The sequence below is a fragment of the Globicephala melas genome, chromosome 1 (genome assembly GCF_963455315.2).
Source record: "Globicephala melas chromosome 1, mGloMel1.2, whole genome shotgun sequence".
NCBI classification, from domain to species: domain Eukaryota; kingdom Metazoa; phylum Chordata; class Mammalia; order Artiodactyla; family Delphinidae; genus Globicephala; species Globicephala melas.
This window is the reverse complement of record NC_083314.1, coordinates 166,318,652-166,334,163: the sequence shown is the minus strand read 5'-3', so window position 1 is coordinate 166,334,163 and position 15,512 is coordinate 166,318,652.

The following is a 15,512-nucleotide window of genomic DNA, read 5'->3' as shown; positions in this document are numbered from 1 at the left end:
AATACACCTGTCAGGCTTGGGAGGTGATGCTCTGTCCCCATTTTATTACTACAAATAAAGATGCCCCCTGATGAACGTGGAAATTCTGATTAGAGATTCCAGTCCCCAGACTGAAGCCTCAGCGAGCAAAGTGGGTTAAGACGTGCTTGCTGCCCTTCATCAGGAGGCAGAGCCGCAGGTCTGACGAGGAGACTGGGCTTTGGGGCCCTTGTCCTGGGTGTAACCATTGCCCTCTGGTTACAGCTGCATGCATTTGCGCTATAGCTCAGGAGGCACAGGAGTGAAAGGAAGCTAAAGATGAGTACATTTAGAAGGGATTTCAGCCGGAGTTTGGATTGGATGGGTGGGTCTTGCATACTAGAACCTCGTGTGCAGGAAGTGCATTTGTGTGTGGTGAGACTTAATATATGTGGCTTTGTGGTGAAAATGCCAACTAGGTTCCAAATCCCTTAGATTGAGAGTGTGGACTCACGGCAGGAGCAGCCTGTTAAAGAGCAGATCTGTGAAATCACAGACAAGTTAACTTCTCCACTGGCCTCCGTAACAGTGAGTGTCCTCGTCCTCATGAGGGTGCCTTCCTCTCATCACAGCGAAGGTTACTGTTAGTGCTGGTTAACTGTCACTCGTTGAGCACCTGCCTACTGTGCCAGCCATCTACAAGCATGTCATTTAATTTTCATAGTCCTAAGAGGAATACTGTTTTTATCCCCATTTTACAGATGAGAAAACAGGCTCAGAGCTAAAGTAAACTTCCTTATGATTTCATGTAGTAAAGTCAGGATTTAAACTGTAGCCTGAATCCAGAGCCTGAGCACAGGTTTACACGGCCTCCGGGATGAGTTAAGGGGAAGGATGTGCCGGTCTTAGGTGGCTCGTCATTGTGCTCCGTAGACTGGAGCTAGGTGTTTGTTCTGAAGTTTGAAAAAAGTATTTTTGGGACTTCCCTGGTGGCACAGTGGTTAAGAATCCACCTACCAATGCAGGGGACACGGGTTCGAGCCCTGATCCGAGCCCTGGTCCAGGAAGATCCCACATGCCGCGGAGCAACTAAGCCCGTGTGCCACAACTACTGAGCCTGCGTGTCACAACTACTGAAGCCTGCACACCTAGAGCCTGTGCTCCTCAACAAGAGAAGCCACCACAGTGAGAAGCCCACACACCACAACTAGAGAAAGCCCGCGCAAAGCAACGAAGACTCAACGCAGCCAAAGATGAATAAATAAGTAAATAATTTTTTTTAAGAAGGGGAAAAAAAGGTTTTTTTCCAAACTGGACAACTTACTAGAAGGTATAATAAGGGATTTAGGTCTAGTTTAGATAATAAAATAAATCCTTCCTGGTGAGAGAAAATAAAATCCTTCCTGGTGAGAGATGTCATGCATTATTCGGTTTCAGAATTTGAGTTGCAGAGTAAAACGAATTGGTGTCTCAAAGAAGGCTCAACAGAGAATATCCAAGCCTACAAAGCTCTGTCTTTCTCTTCAAAGGTCCATTTGCCTTTAGTGGCAGCAGGACTGGCTGAATTTGGTGGTTACACAGCATACGGAGGCATGTGTGTATGGAAACCTGGCTCTCCTGGCACCAGATTTCTGATTTATTCCAATCATGTTTTAGTGCCCCTCAAAGATGAACACTGCAGGAAGGGGCTCAGCTGTGCCTCGCCCCTAATGCAGCTCTAGACGATGACTGTGGGTAGGTAAGCCCCTGCTGTTCACCACCAGGATCAGCAAATGGTCTCTATCACTCAGGTGAGCACAGTGCTGCTGAGGGATGCAGGGATGAGAAGCAACTGTTGGTTTCCCCAGAGTCCTATGCCCCTAATAGACCACCTGCTAAGGAGGGAGGAGATGACTCTTCCCCTCCCCAGGGTGGGAGAGAGTGATGAACCCCATGGAGAAGGACCTATTGACAGAAAGCAATAGGTGATCACAGCTCAAGCTGTTTGGTGACTGCTTGCCTAAAATATGCTCATCATTATCAACTCAGAATTTTGGAGTCTGGAAGGGTTTGTAAGATCCTGTCTGGATCCCTCATTTTGCTTGCAAGCAAACCATGGCAGCGGGGACTGACTTCTACTTCTTTCAACTAATATGGATTGAACATGTGTGAGTAGAGATGAGTGAAACCCGGGGTGTCAGGGAGGCTTCTAGGGAGATGATGTTTGAGCTGAGCATTGAAGATCAAGGAGGGATTTGCTGCGTGAAGGACTGTGGGCCATGATTCTCCAGGCAGAAGAACCAGTGTGAGAGAGGCATGGAAGGAGGACGAGGGGATGGCTGGGGGGTGGCAGGAGGGAGGAATCAGAAAGGCAGAGTCCAGGTCCCACACGGTGAGCTCTGCTGGGGAATTTGAATCTACCAGGGAGCCAATGAAGGATTTGTTTTCCTTACTTAAAAAAAAAAAAAATGTATACAGACATTCTTATACAGCAATATTGGAAAATCCAGAGACATACACCTCACACAGACACGCACCCTCCTCACCCAGAGTGGGGAGACTTCCTCGGGGAGATTTCAGGCAGGGCAGCGACTGATGGGATTCAGATGTTAGAAAGTCCCTCTGGCAGCAGATGAATGAGGCAGTCCCTGACCTCAGGTGAGTCTCGAAGCAGGGGAGACAGGTGTTCTAGTGTACTCTCTCACACAGTTTAGCAAACCTAGAGGTAAGTCCAGATGTAGAGAGAATACGGAAAAGAAAGTTCCTTAGTAGTTCTATCTGTGAGAGGGAGGGGTGCTAAGAGGAGAGGGTCATGGAAAGCTTCAGACCTTTGATGTTTCCATATGGCGGAGGTGGGGGCACTCCAAGCAAGGGCAGCTGCAGGAGTAAAGGGGGTTAGGGTGGATTAAAGGCCCTGGCGATGATGTTGGGGGTGGTAAGAAGGCTGGAGTGCTCACCAACCGATTTGGGTAGTATCTGTAGCCGTGGAAAGAAATTGCTGGAGGAATTGTATGTGGAGGCTTCTACCTCTGAACTGGGGTAGAGGTGCAGTTCCAGAGTCGGCCAGCAGGCAGGGCCCTGCTCCCATCCTTGCAGCCGCCGTAGGAGCCAGTGTGAAGACCCAGGGTTGTGGGTGGCAGAAGATAGGAAGGGAAAGCATCTGGCTCCTTGTCAGGCACCTGATGGCACTTTACGTGTTTTACCTCCCTAAATTCTCCCAACAGCCCCGAGAGGAGGTTGGTTGAGTCCGACTTTATACCTGGAGAACTTGAGGCTCACAGAGTGCACAGCGGGCAAGTGATAAACCAGCAGTTTGAACCTGGACCTGCTGTTGAGGATGACGAAAAACACAGGGGAGCTCCTGACTCAGGTTGCTGTCCCTGCCTGTGCCTGGGGTCTGTGAGAGACTCTGGATTTTGGTCCCTTTCTGATTTTTCTCTTTCTCAGTTTCCTACCCCTTCTATCTCCATCTCTGGTCCCTTTTGGGGTCCATGGAGCTCCAAGTGCTGTCTCCATACCTGGGCCAGGCTGGGTGACTGAAGCCCCCTCCCGACACTATTGCACTCATGGCCTGGGGACAAGGTTACTGACAGGAAGTGCAGGTGAGATGTGGAGAGAGGCTCTCAGGAGAGAACCTCTGATGACCAAGACCCCCAGCCTGCCTGCCTCGGCCTCCCCTCCACCCCCACCATTACCACGGTTTTCCTCCACAGCCAGGCCGCCACTCGGGCCTGGAGCCTGTTTTTCTGTGGTTATGCCCTCTCCAACTGACACCATCAAGACAGTCTCTCCTCCAGACCTTCCTCAGCAGTGTTCTGTTCATCGTCACTGCTCTCAAACGGAAACAAAACCAAAACCTCTTTATTCCACTTTCTCACCAGGTACCACGGCTTCCTCCTGTTTCTCTCTTCCACCTTGCACTACAACTTCTGGAAAGAATTGTCTCATCTGTGTCTTCATTCTCCACTTGCTTGTGAATCGACTTCAGTCAGGTTTTTGTCCTAACACTCCATCAAAACTGTGCCTGCTGATGACTCCAGTCCGTCGTGTTCACTGCTCTGCTCAGACCGCTCCAGAGGCCCCTCATTTCCTCTGGCCTGAGAGCCAGTCTTTTCACTGCTCTGCACCCCCTCCCATTGCCTCTCTGTCCTCCTACCTCTCTCCCCCTTGCTCATTCTGCTGCAGCCACCACGGGGTCTGGCTGGCCCTTCAGCCCTCAAGGCACACTCCCACCCTGCCCCTGTGGCTGGAACTCTTCTCCCAGATGGCTGCCTCCCTTACTGCCTTCAAGCTGAACAAGAGGAAGGCAGGCCCTGACCTCCAGAGGCTGGCCTGGCTCACACAGCTGGGCCTTGGTGCTCTCCTGCTGAACATACACAGTTTCACAGAACATCAGTGTCAGACAAGGCCACTCTGTGACCACGATGGATCAAGACAAACAGGACCACTCTGTAATGATGTCTGAACACAGACAAAAACGTGAACATTGTCCAAACCACAGAAAGGAATAATTACCTTAAATGTCAATGGACTGAATGCTCCAATTAAAAGACATAGAGTGGCAGACGGAATAAAAAAACAAGAGCCTACGATATGCTTCCTACAAGAGACCCACCTTAGGGCAAAGGACACATAGATTGAAAGTGAGGCAATGGAAAAAGATATTTCATGCAAATGGAAATGAAAAGAAATCAGGAGTTGCAATACTCATATCAGACAAAATAGACTTTAAAGCAAAGTCTATAAAGAAGGACACGATATAATGATAAAAGGATCAATACAAGAAGAGGATTGTACACTTGTCAACATATATGAACGTAATTTAGAAGCACCCAAGTGCATAAAACAAATACTAACAGACATAAAGGTAGAAATTGACGGGAATTCAATAATAGTAGGAGACTTTAACACCCCACTTACATCAATGAACAGATCTTCTAGACAGAAAATCAACAAGGCAAGAGCGATCCTAAATGATACAATAGAACAGTTAGACTTAATTGATATTTTCAGGACATTACATCCAAACCACAAAAAGGACCAGCCATCCCTGTACTGGGTTGACTTGTGGCCCCAAAAGATACGTCCACCCAGAACCTCAGAATGTGACCTTATTTGGAATAAGAGTCTTTGCAGATGTATTTAAGGTAAGCATCTTGACATGCAATCATCCTGGATAAGAGTGGGCCCTAGATCCAATGATGAATGTCCTTGTAAGAGACAGAAAAGGGAAGACACAGAGACACAGAGGGGAAGCTTGTGAAGAAGGTGGCAGAGACTGGAATAACATGTCTATAAGCTCAGGAATGCCAAGGGCTGCCAGCAGCCACCAGAAGCCAGGAGAGAGGCATGGAACAGATGCTCCCTCAGAGCCTCCAAAAGGAACCAACCCTGCCAACACCTTGATATCCAACTTCCAGCCTCCAGAATTGTGAGAGAATAAATTTCTGTTGTTATAAGCCACAAGTTTGTAGTAATTTGTTATGGCAATCCCCCTAAGCTAGCTAATATGGGAGACTTGCTTTTTGCTAATAACAGTGGTAGCCTTGGTCTGGTCTTCCCTCCTTCTAGCTAAAGTTAATTAAGATCCCCAGTCATGAAAGTAAGGGGATGGAAAAAATATTCCTTGCAAATGGAAATCAAAAGAAAGCTGGAGTAGCAATTCTCATATCAGACAAAATAAAGACTATTACAAGAGATGAAGAAGGACACTACATACTGATCAAAAGATCAGTATGAGATGAGATGAAGAAGGACACTACATACTGATCAAAAGATCAATCCAAGAAGAAGATATAACAACAAAAAATACCTAGAAACAAATGACAATGAAAATACGATGATGCAAACCTATGGGATGCAGCAAAAGCAGTTCTAAGAGGGAACTTTATAGCTATACAAGCCTACCTCAAGAAACAAGAAAAATCTCAAATAATCTAATCTTATACCTAAAGGAACTAGAGAAAGAAGTACAAACAAAACCCAAAGTTAGCAGAAGGAAAGAAATCATAAAGATCAGAGCAGAAAGAAATGAAATAGAAACAAAGAAAACAATAGCAAAGATCAATAAAACTAAGAGTTGGTTCTTTGAGAAGATACACAAAATTGATAAACCATTAGCCAGACTCATCAAGAAAAAGAGGGAGAGGACTCAAATCAATAAAATTAGAAATGCAAAAGGAGAAGTTACAACAAACACCACAGAAATACAAAGCATCCTAAGAGACTACTACAATCAACTCTATGCCAATAAAATGGACAACCTGGAAGAAATGGACAAATTCTTAGAAAGGTATAACCTTCCAAGATTGGACCAGGAAGAAATAGAAAATATGAACAGACCAATCACAAGTAATGAAATTGAAACTGTGATTAAAAATCTTCCAACAAATGAAAGTCCAGAACCAGATGGCTTCACAGGTGAATTCTATCAAACATTTAGAGAAGAGCTAACACCCATCCTTCTCAAGCTCTTCTAAAAAATTGCAGAGGAAGGAACACTCCCAAATGCATTCTATGAGATCACCATCACCCTGATACCCAAACCAGACAAAGATACTACAAAAAAAGAAAATTACAGGCCAATATCACTCATGAATAGAGATGCAAAAATCCTCAACAAAATACTAACAAACAGAGTCCAACAACACATTAAAAGGATCATACACCATGATCAAGTGGGATTTATCCCAAGGATGCAAGGATTCTTCAATATATGCAAATCAATCAATGTGATACACCATATTAACAAATTGAAGAATAAAAGCCATGATCATCTCAATAGATGCAGAAAAAGCTTTTGACAAAATTCCACACCCATTTATGATAAAAACTCTCCAGAAAGTGGGCATAGAGGGAACCTACCTCAACATAATAAAGGCCATATACGACAAACCCACATCCAACATCCTTCTCAATGGTGAAAAACTGAAAGCATTTCCTCTAAGATCAGGAACAAGGCAAGATGTCCACTCTCACCACTATTATTCAACATAGTTTTGGAAGTCCTAGCCATGACAATCTGAGAAGAAAAAGAAATAAAAAGAATACAAATTGGAAAAGAAGAAGTAAAACTGTCACTGCAGATGACATGATACTATACAGAGAATCCTAAAAATGCCACCAGAATACTACTAGGGCTAATCAATGAATTTGGTAAAGTTGCAGGATACAAAATTAATGCACAGAAATCTCTTGCATTCCTATACACTAATGATGAAAAATCTGAAAGAGAAATTAAGGAACCACTCCCATTTACCATTGCAACAATAAGAATAAAATACCTAGGAATAAACCTACCTAGGGAGACAAAAGACCTGTATGCAGAAAACTGCAAGACACTGATGAAAGAAATTAAAGATGATACCAACAGATGGAGTGGTATACCATGTTCTTGGATTGGAAGAATCAATATTGTGAAAATGACTATACTACCCAAAGCAATCTACAGATTCAATGCAATCCCTATCAAATTACCAATGGCATTTTTTATGGAACTAGATCAAAAAATCTTAAAATTTGTATGGAGACACAAAAGACCCCAAATAGTCAAAGCAGTCTTGAGGGAAAAAAACGGAGTTGGAGGAATTGGACTCCCTGACTTCAGACTATACTACAAAGCTACAGTAATCAAGACAACATGGTACTGGCACAAAAACAGAAATATAGATCAATGGAACAGGATAGAAAGCCCAGAGATAAGCCCACGCACGTATGGTCAGCTTATTTTTGATAAAGGAGGCAAGAATATACAATGGAGAAAAGACAGCCTCTTCAATAAGAGGTGCTGGGAAAACTGGACTGCTACATGTAAAAGAATGAAATTAGAACACTCCCTAACACCATACACAGAAATAAACTCCAAATGGATTAAAGACCTAAATGTAAGGCCAGACACTATAAAACTCTTAGAGGAAAACGTAGGCAGAACACTCTATGACGTAAATCACGGCAAGATCCTTTTTGACCCACCTCCTTGAGAAATGAAAATAAAAACAAAAATAAACAAATGGGACCTAATGAAACTTAAAAGCTTTTGCACAGCAAAGGAAACCATAAACAAGACGAAAAGACAACCCTCAGAATGGGAGAAAATATTTGCAAACAAAGGAACTGACTAAGGATTAATCTCCAAAATATACAAGCAGCTCATGCAGCTCAATATCAAAAAAACAAACAACCCAATCCAAAAATGGGCAGAAGACCTAAATAGACATTTCTCCAAAGAAGATATGCAGATTGCCAACAAACACATGAAAAGATGCTCAACATCATTAATCATTAGAGAAATGCAAATCAAAACCCCAATGATGTATCACCTCACACTGGTCAGAATGGGCATCATCAAAAAATCTACAAATAATAAATGCTGGAGAAGGTGTGGAGAAAAGGGAACCCTCTTGCACTGTTGGTGGGAATGTAAATTGATACCGCCACTATGGAGAACAGTATGGAGGTTCCTTAAAAAACTAAAAATAGGGGCTTCCCTGGTGGTGCAGTGGTTGAGAGTCCGCCTGCCGATGCAGGGGACGCGGGTTCATGCCCCGGTCCGGGAGGATCCCACATGCTGCGGAGCGGCTAGGCCCGTGAGCCATGGCTGCTGAGCCTGCGCCTCCGGAGCCTGTGCTCTGCAACGGGAGAGGCCACAACAGTGAGAGGCCCGCGTACTGCAAAACAAACAAAGAAACAAAAAAACTAAAAATAGAACTACCATATGACCCAGCTATCCCAGTACTGGGCGTATACCCTGAGAAAACCATAATTCAAAAAGAGACATGTGCCACAATGTTCATTGCAGCACTACTTACAATAGCCAGGATGTGGAAGCAACCTAAGTGTCCATCGACAGATGAATGGATAAAGAAGATGTGGCACATATATACAATGGAATATTACTCAGCCATGAAAAGAAACGAAATTGAGTTATTTGTAGTGAGGTGGATGGACCTAGCGTCTGTCATACAGAGTGAAGTAAGTTAGAAAGGGAAAAACACCATATGCTAACACATATATATGAAATCTAAAAAAAAAAAAATGGTTCTGAAGAACCTAGGGGCAGGACAGGAATAAAGACGCAAACGTAGAGAATGGACTTGAGGGCACGGGGAGGGGGAGGAATAAGCTGGGACAAAGTGAGAGAGTAGCATGGACATATATACACTACCAAATGTAAAATAGATAGCTAGTGGGAAGCAGCCACATAGCACAGGGAGATCAGCTCAGTGCTTTGTGACCACCTAGAGGGGTGGGATAGGGAGGGTGGGAGGGAGATGCAAGAGGGAGGGGATATGGGGATATATGTATATGTATAGCTGATTCACTTTATTATACAGCAGGAACTAACACAACATTGTAAAGCAATTATACTCCAATAAAGATGTTTAAAAAAATAGATCCCTAGTCATAGAATTGCCCCCACTCCTACAGCATCCAATCCAGAGCAAAGTCCTACTTCCTGAAGCCCTCCCAAATCATCTAACCGAAGTCCAAATCCCATAGTAATTCATTTCTAACACCCTCTTACTGAGTGACCCCACGGTCCCCATGGAGTACGCTGTCCCTCACTACAAGTCAGAAACTCAACTTGATAACTGCCCTGTCTTTCTGGTGGTTTTTGGCTGGAGGTCCTTCACAAAGTCTTTACCCAGAGGTTACCATCTCCAGTGAAAACTGCAGCCTGCCCCACCCGCCAAGCCTCCCCATTCCCTTGCTCCGTTTCCATCATAGCACCCATCGCCTTCTCCCACACTGGATCAATTTCTTATTTGCTCTATATTGTGTGTGGTCTGTCTCGCCCGTCCCCAACCCCATCTGAATGTGAGCTCCACTAGGGGCATGGATCGTTCCAGGATTGTTTCAGGTTGTATTCAGGATGGCTAGAACAGGGCCTAGCACATCGTAGGCACGTGGTAAATATTTGTTGAATGAATGAACCATTGCTAGGACCGGAGGTCCTAAGCAGCTTGGCCATCAGGAAGGGTTCCCTGGAAATGGGCTATGAAGGCTGGGATCTGATGGGTAAATAGAGGTAATCCTGCCTGACAGTGGGGAGGAGCGTTTCCAGCATGTGCAAAAGGCCTGGGGAAGCGAGGGGCTATTTCATGATTGGGGGATTGCAAGTGCTTTGAGATAGCTCAAGAGGGAGTTCTGGAAGGGGAAGGCAAGAGATGAGGTTGGAGAGTTGTCAGGGGCCAAGAGGGCTGGGTCACTGGGAACTCAGAGTTTACCCTGAGGGCCACCAGGAGCCATGGAAGTGCTTAAGCAGAAGGCAGCATTTTAAGAGCAGATGGCAGGAGGGGGACAGTGCCGTGGAAGAGGTGAGGCTGGAGGTGGGAAGACCAGTGGCAAGACTGTAGGAAAGTGAGATGATGCCACCTGGGTCACAGTGGCAGCTGGAGAGAAGGGCCTGAGTCCAGGGAGAAGGAGAAAGACCCAGGTGCCTCCTGGGTCCTGGCCTGGGCATCCAGGTGATCAGAGGTGCCATTCACTGCAGAGGGGGAGGTGGGAGGGGCACGTTACGGGGAAGATGCTGAGTGTGAGACACTTCGTGCTGTGGAACATCAGGGGAGATGTCACGTGGGCAGTTGTATGTGTACCTGGAGCTCAAAATTGGACTGGAGACACAGGTTTGGAAGATGGACACAGCGGTGCTGAGAGGAGTGGTGGAGAGAGGAATTCTGAAGACTTCTAGCTGAGAAGCCACAGCCTTGGGGGCTCAGGGCAGACAGGGTTTCAGGGAAGGCAGAGGAAGGCCCACTTCTCCCCCCCCCACCCCTCTTCCACTCTCTCTGGGGTCTCTAGGTCTCACCTTGCTCCCTGGAACTCCCAGTTGCTGGATCACTCGCTGGGACAGAAGAGTCCTCCCGCTCCTAATAATTCACCGCTCCAGGCTTGTTTAGAAAGCAGAGGGGGAGGTTCTGTGCTGCACACAGGCCCTGGGACCAAAGGCGCTCTGGGACCAAAGCCCCACCTGGAGGCGGAGATGGCAGCCCCTCCCCGGGACACAGGCCCCCATTATTCTGGGAAAGCTCAGAAGGGGGGCTGAAGTTGGGGGGCGGGTAACCAGAGGAAGTCCAGGCACAATGTCACCATCAGCAGCTCACAGACAGCAGAGCTGGGGGGCAGGCCTGGCACTCTCCCTCCTTGTCCCAATGGCCCCAGCCACCTGCCCCCAAGACTCCGACCGGAGCTGACGGCAGCCCTGCCCCGATGGAAGGGCTTAACCCAGACTCCCTGGGCTCCATTCTGCCTCCTACATGCCTCTCTCTTCCATCTGCCCACAGCCAGGTGGGACCTCCCTCCTCCCTCCTCCCTCCTCCCTCCTCCGAGCATTGCTGCAGTGCCCTTCTCTGCCCACCAAGCCATCTTCCACATCTCCCCCGGGGTCTTCTTCCTAAAATGCAATTCACAGCACATCACTCCTCCTTCAGATGTCCCTGAAGCAGGGACTCATCCCCAAAACTTTTGGGTCAAAGGCCAATCTCCCTCCTGGGGCCTCAAACCCTCCGACTTGACTCTTTTTTTAGTTCCTTAGTGTGCATCCTCCCTGCTGCCCTCCCCCTTCATCTGCTGTTCACTCTCGGCTCACTCATCACTTCCTCTGGGCGGCCTTCCTTGGTTCCCAGGCTGCGTAAGGAAGGTCTGCTTGAGTAACCCCCACTCACTGGGTATTTCCCACTCGGGTGCTGGGAGGGCAGAGTCTGGGTCTATCGTATTCACCACAGCTTCCCAGCAAACCCACAGTGGGCCAGCCGTATAGACAGCATTGAGTTGGAATGTGTCATGAAGCTCTTTCACCCTCCTCCCCTCCCCCATCCTTGGATCCTGCCCCCGCTGGATCAGGTGAGCAGGAGGTGTTATTCCCCATCTCAGCGAGAAGGGGCAGCTGAGTGCAGAGCCGCGTCCCTTCACCTGTGCCACCTAGAGGGTCTCAGCCCTGAACCCAGTGACGTCCCAGGGGTGTTGGGAGGAGACACCAACAACTGAAGTCATGTTTCATCAAGGCTCCCAAACCCTCAGGGGAAGTAAGGGCAATGAGACAGAGCAGGGGGAGGGCCCCTGAGAAAGGGAAATTGCCCTGTGGCTTCCTGCTCCGAGCAGCAGAGGGGATGCTGGCTCCTGGGAACCTGGTTCGGTCTCTTCCTGGCAGCGGAACTTGGGCACACCGCTTACACTTTCCCACCTGTAAAATGGAAAGCACCAGAGAACCCTGTCTCAGGTATGGTGAGCTTAGCGGAGCAGTGCGTGGAGAGCCCCTTGCACAGCGCCTGCCGCATGGGGAGGCAAGTTCCCCTTCCCAGGCCCCCAGGCCTTCCCATCAGCTTCATGCATATGAAAGTTCAAGTGTGTGCAACATCCAGGCCGAGGGTGGATGGGACGGACCCGGCTGAGGGGACAGAGGACACAGGGGCAGAGCTGCTGACTAAGGGCTGTGGGACAGAGCCCTGGGGCTGAGGAAGAGCAGGAAGTCCTAACAGGAGGAATAGGGAGGGGACCTGTGGCCTCTTTCAGCCCCTTTTCATTGCAGCTGGGGAAACTGAGGCTTAGAGGAGGCAGAGCCAGGTTTGCGACTGCAGCTCTCCTGAACCTACCGCGCTGAACGCAAGCTTCGAGGCACACGCTTTAGACGCAGACAATTGTTTGACTCAAGATCACAAGGAAGAGGGTGTGACAAGCCAGGAACCCAGGGTCCTGACTCCCCAGGACCCTTCCCCCTTCCCCAGGAGGCCATCCTCACACGGTCTGGAGGAAGATGTGGAGGCTGGGAGTGAGGGCAGATCACACAGTCCAGAAGCTTCCCATCATCTAGTCAACAAACGCCAGACTCTGTGGAAATAGCAGAAAAAGAGACGCAGGCAGCTCTCAGGGAGCATATAGACTACTGGGGAAGAGATGTTAAGAAATCACGAATGAATGTAACAGTATAACTGTAATGAGGGCTATGGAGAAGGGGTTCATGGGACTGTGCAAGGATGTAGTAAGGGACCACACTCTACCTGGGAGGTCAAGAAAGGCTTTTGAGGATGCGGTGCTTAGGCTGAGAATCAGGATGAAAAAGGTTACTGTGAGATAATAATTACATATCTATATCGATACCTGCCCCTGGTTCCTGGCCCAAGGCTCCTATAACCCTTGTAATTTCCTGACTGATGAGGACACTAGGAGCATCTTTTGTTTTACTGAAGTCACTTGGCTGTGGGGAGTGGTGGTCCCGAACGGCTCCTGGAGGGGGGCTGTCCACCAGGAAGACCAAGCCTTGATTAGAAGCTTGGAATTTTCACATACGCACTCCGCAACGCCAACTTCTCCAGAGAGGGGAGAGGGCTGGAAATAGTTGATCATGTCTACACAAAAATCCAAATAGCACGGGTTTCGGGGAGCTTCTAGATGAGTGAACACATCCACGTTCTGAGAGGGTGACACAACCCAGCTCCACGGGGACAGAGGCTCCTGTGCTTGGGACCTTCCCAGACCTCGCCCTATGTGTCTCTTCATCTGGCCGTTCATCCGTATCCTTTGTCATAACCTTTAATAAACTACAAAATGTAAGTGCTTCCCTAAGTTGTGTGAGCCACTCTAACACATTGATTGAACCCTAGGAGGGGGTCGTTGGAACTTTCAATCTGTAGCTGGTTGGTCAGAAGCACAGCTAATTACCTGGGCTTGTAACTGGCCTCTGAAGTGTGTGTGTGTGGGGGGGCAGTCTTATGGGACTGAGCCCTTAACCTGTAGAATCTGATTATATCTCTGTGCAGATAGTGTCAGAATTCAGTTGAATTGTAGGACACCTAATTGGTTTCACAAAGAATTACTTGGTGTAGGGGAAATTCCCTGGGAAGATGTTTTTTTTTTCCCCTACACAGTTACCCAGGCAAGAGGGTGGAGTGCATTCCAGGCAGAGGGAATGGCATCTGCAAATGTCCTGTCATAGGAGGAAGTACAACATACTCTAGAAATGTGCTCCAAGTTTGCCTTTTCAGGAAGGTGGAGTAAAGGCATCTTCTTCCCCTTTTCTTCTTGAAAATCACCCCATCACACACAGACAGACAGACAGACAGACACACACACACACACACACACACAATGAGAACAAGAAACAGAAACTCCATCTTCTAAGAAGATATTTCTGACCTCAAAGTACAATATTGTAGAAAAGCATCAAATGTTCTAGATTCTAGTATTGTTAAATAATGGAATTATTAAACAATTTTGTCTTCTCTCTAGTTCTAGAACTTGGCTTCCTCAGCCCTGCTCTTTCTTATTGCATTAACTAATAAAATTCCAATGCCTGGCCCTAAGAATGAAAATTTTAATTAACAACTTCTTTGAAAACAAGCCTCAGAAAGATGGGAAGTACCTGTCTTTTCTCCCCTGAAGCTGTAGAAACACAAATACTTATTATACTCCATCATAAAAATGAGTTTAAGAATCAGACATGATTGGGAATTCCCTGGCGGTTCAGTGGTTAGGACTCCACACCTTCACTACTGAGGGTGTGGGTTTGATCCCTGGATGGGGAACTAAGATACCGTGAGCCGTGGTGCGGCCAAAAAAAAAAAAAAGAAAAGAAGAAAAAGAATCAGACATGATTCTTCAATCAGATCAAAACAAGAAATTTCACAAGTGTGTCCATCTTGTTTTTCTGTCCAATGTGGAGACTGTGGAACTATGTGTGAAAAACATGTTAGCTCTGTTAATACAAATCCATCCTGAGTGGGACTTCCTTGGTGGAGCAGTGGTTAAGAATCTGCCTGCCAATGCAGGGTTCGAGCCCTGGTCTGGGAAGATCCCACATGCCACGGAGCAACTTAGCCCGTGCGCCACAACTACTGAAGCCTAAGCGCCCTAGAGCCCGTGTGCCACAACTACTGAGCCCACGTGCCACAACTACTGAAGCCCACGTGCCTAGAGTCTGTGCTCCCCAACAAGAGAAGCCACCACAATGAGAAGCCCGTGCACTGCAACGAAGAGTAGCCCCTGCTCGCTGCAACTAGAGAAAGCCTGCATGCAGCAACAAAGACCCAACACAGCCAAAAAAACCCCCAACATCCTGGGAAAGGTTGTTTGCACAGAGAGTCTTGAAAGACAGCCAGACTTCAGATTGTACAAAACTCTGTGGAAGTAACTTTTAAATTCCAAAAATAAGACTGGGATGGCAATTGGCTATTTTAACTGATAATTTGAGCCAGGATAATTATGTTACAATTGTCATCTGTACGGCCCTTATCATAACTGACGCCATCTTGGGCCCATTCAGCTCCTCCTGTCCTTCCACTGACCCTAGCCAGGACTATACTGTCCTGTCATCAAGGACTTTGTAGTTAACAGATACTGTTTAATAATTATGATGTCCAGGTGGCTCTATATTCTGTCAGTCTCCAAACAATGATGAAGACCTGCGCTGACTATTCTCGGTGCCCATGCGACTAGTTACCCATTTATAAATCTTGACTAGAAATGCACTTCCTGTTTCCAAGCACCTACCCCCAAACCCTAAGTTCACTATAAAATTGTCGCAGTGGCCCCTTGGTGGTGCAGAGTACAGCTGCCAGCGCTTCTGTATCGTTGTCTGCCCC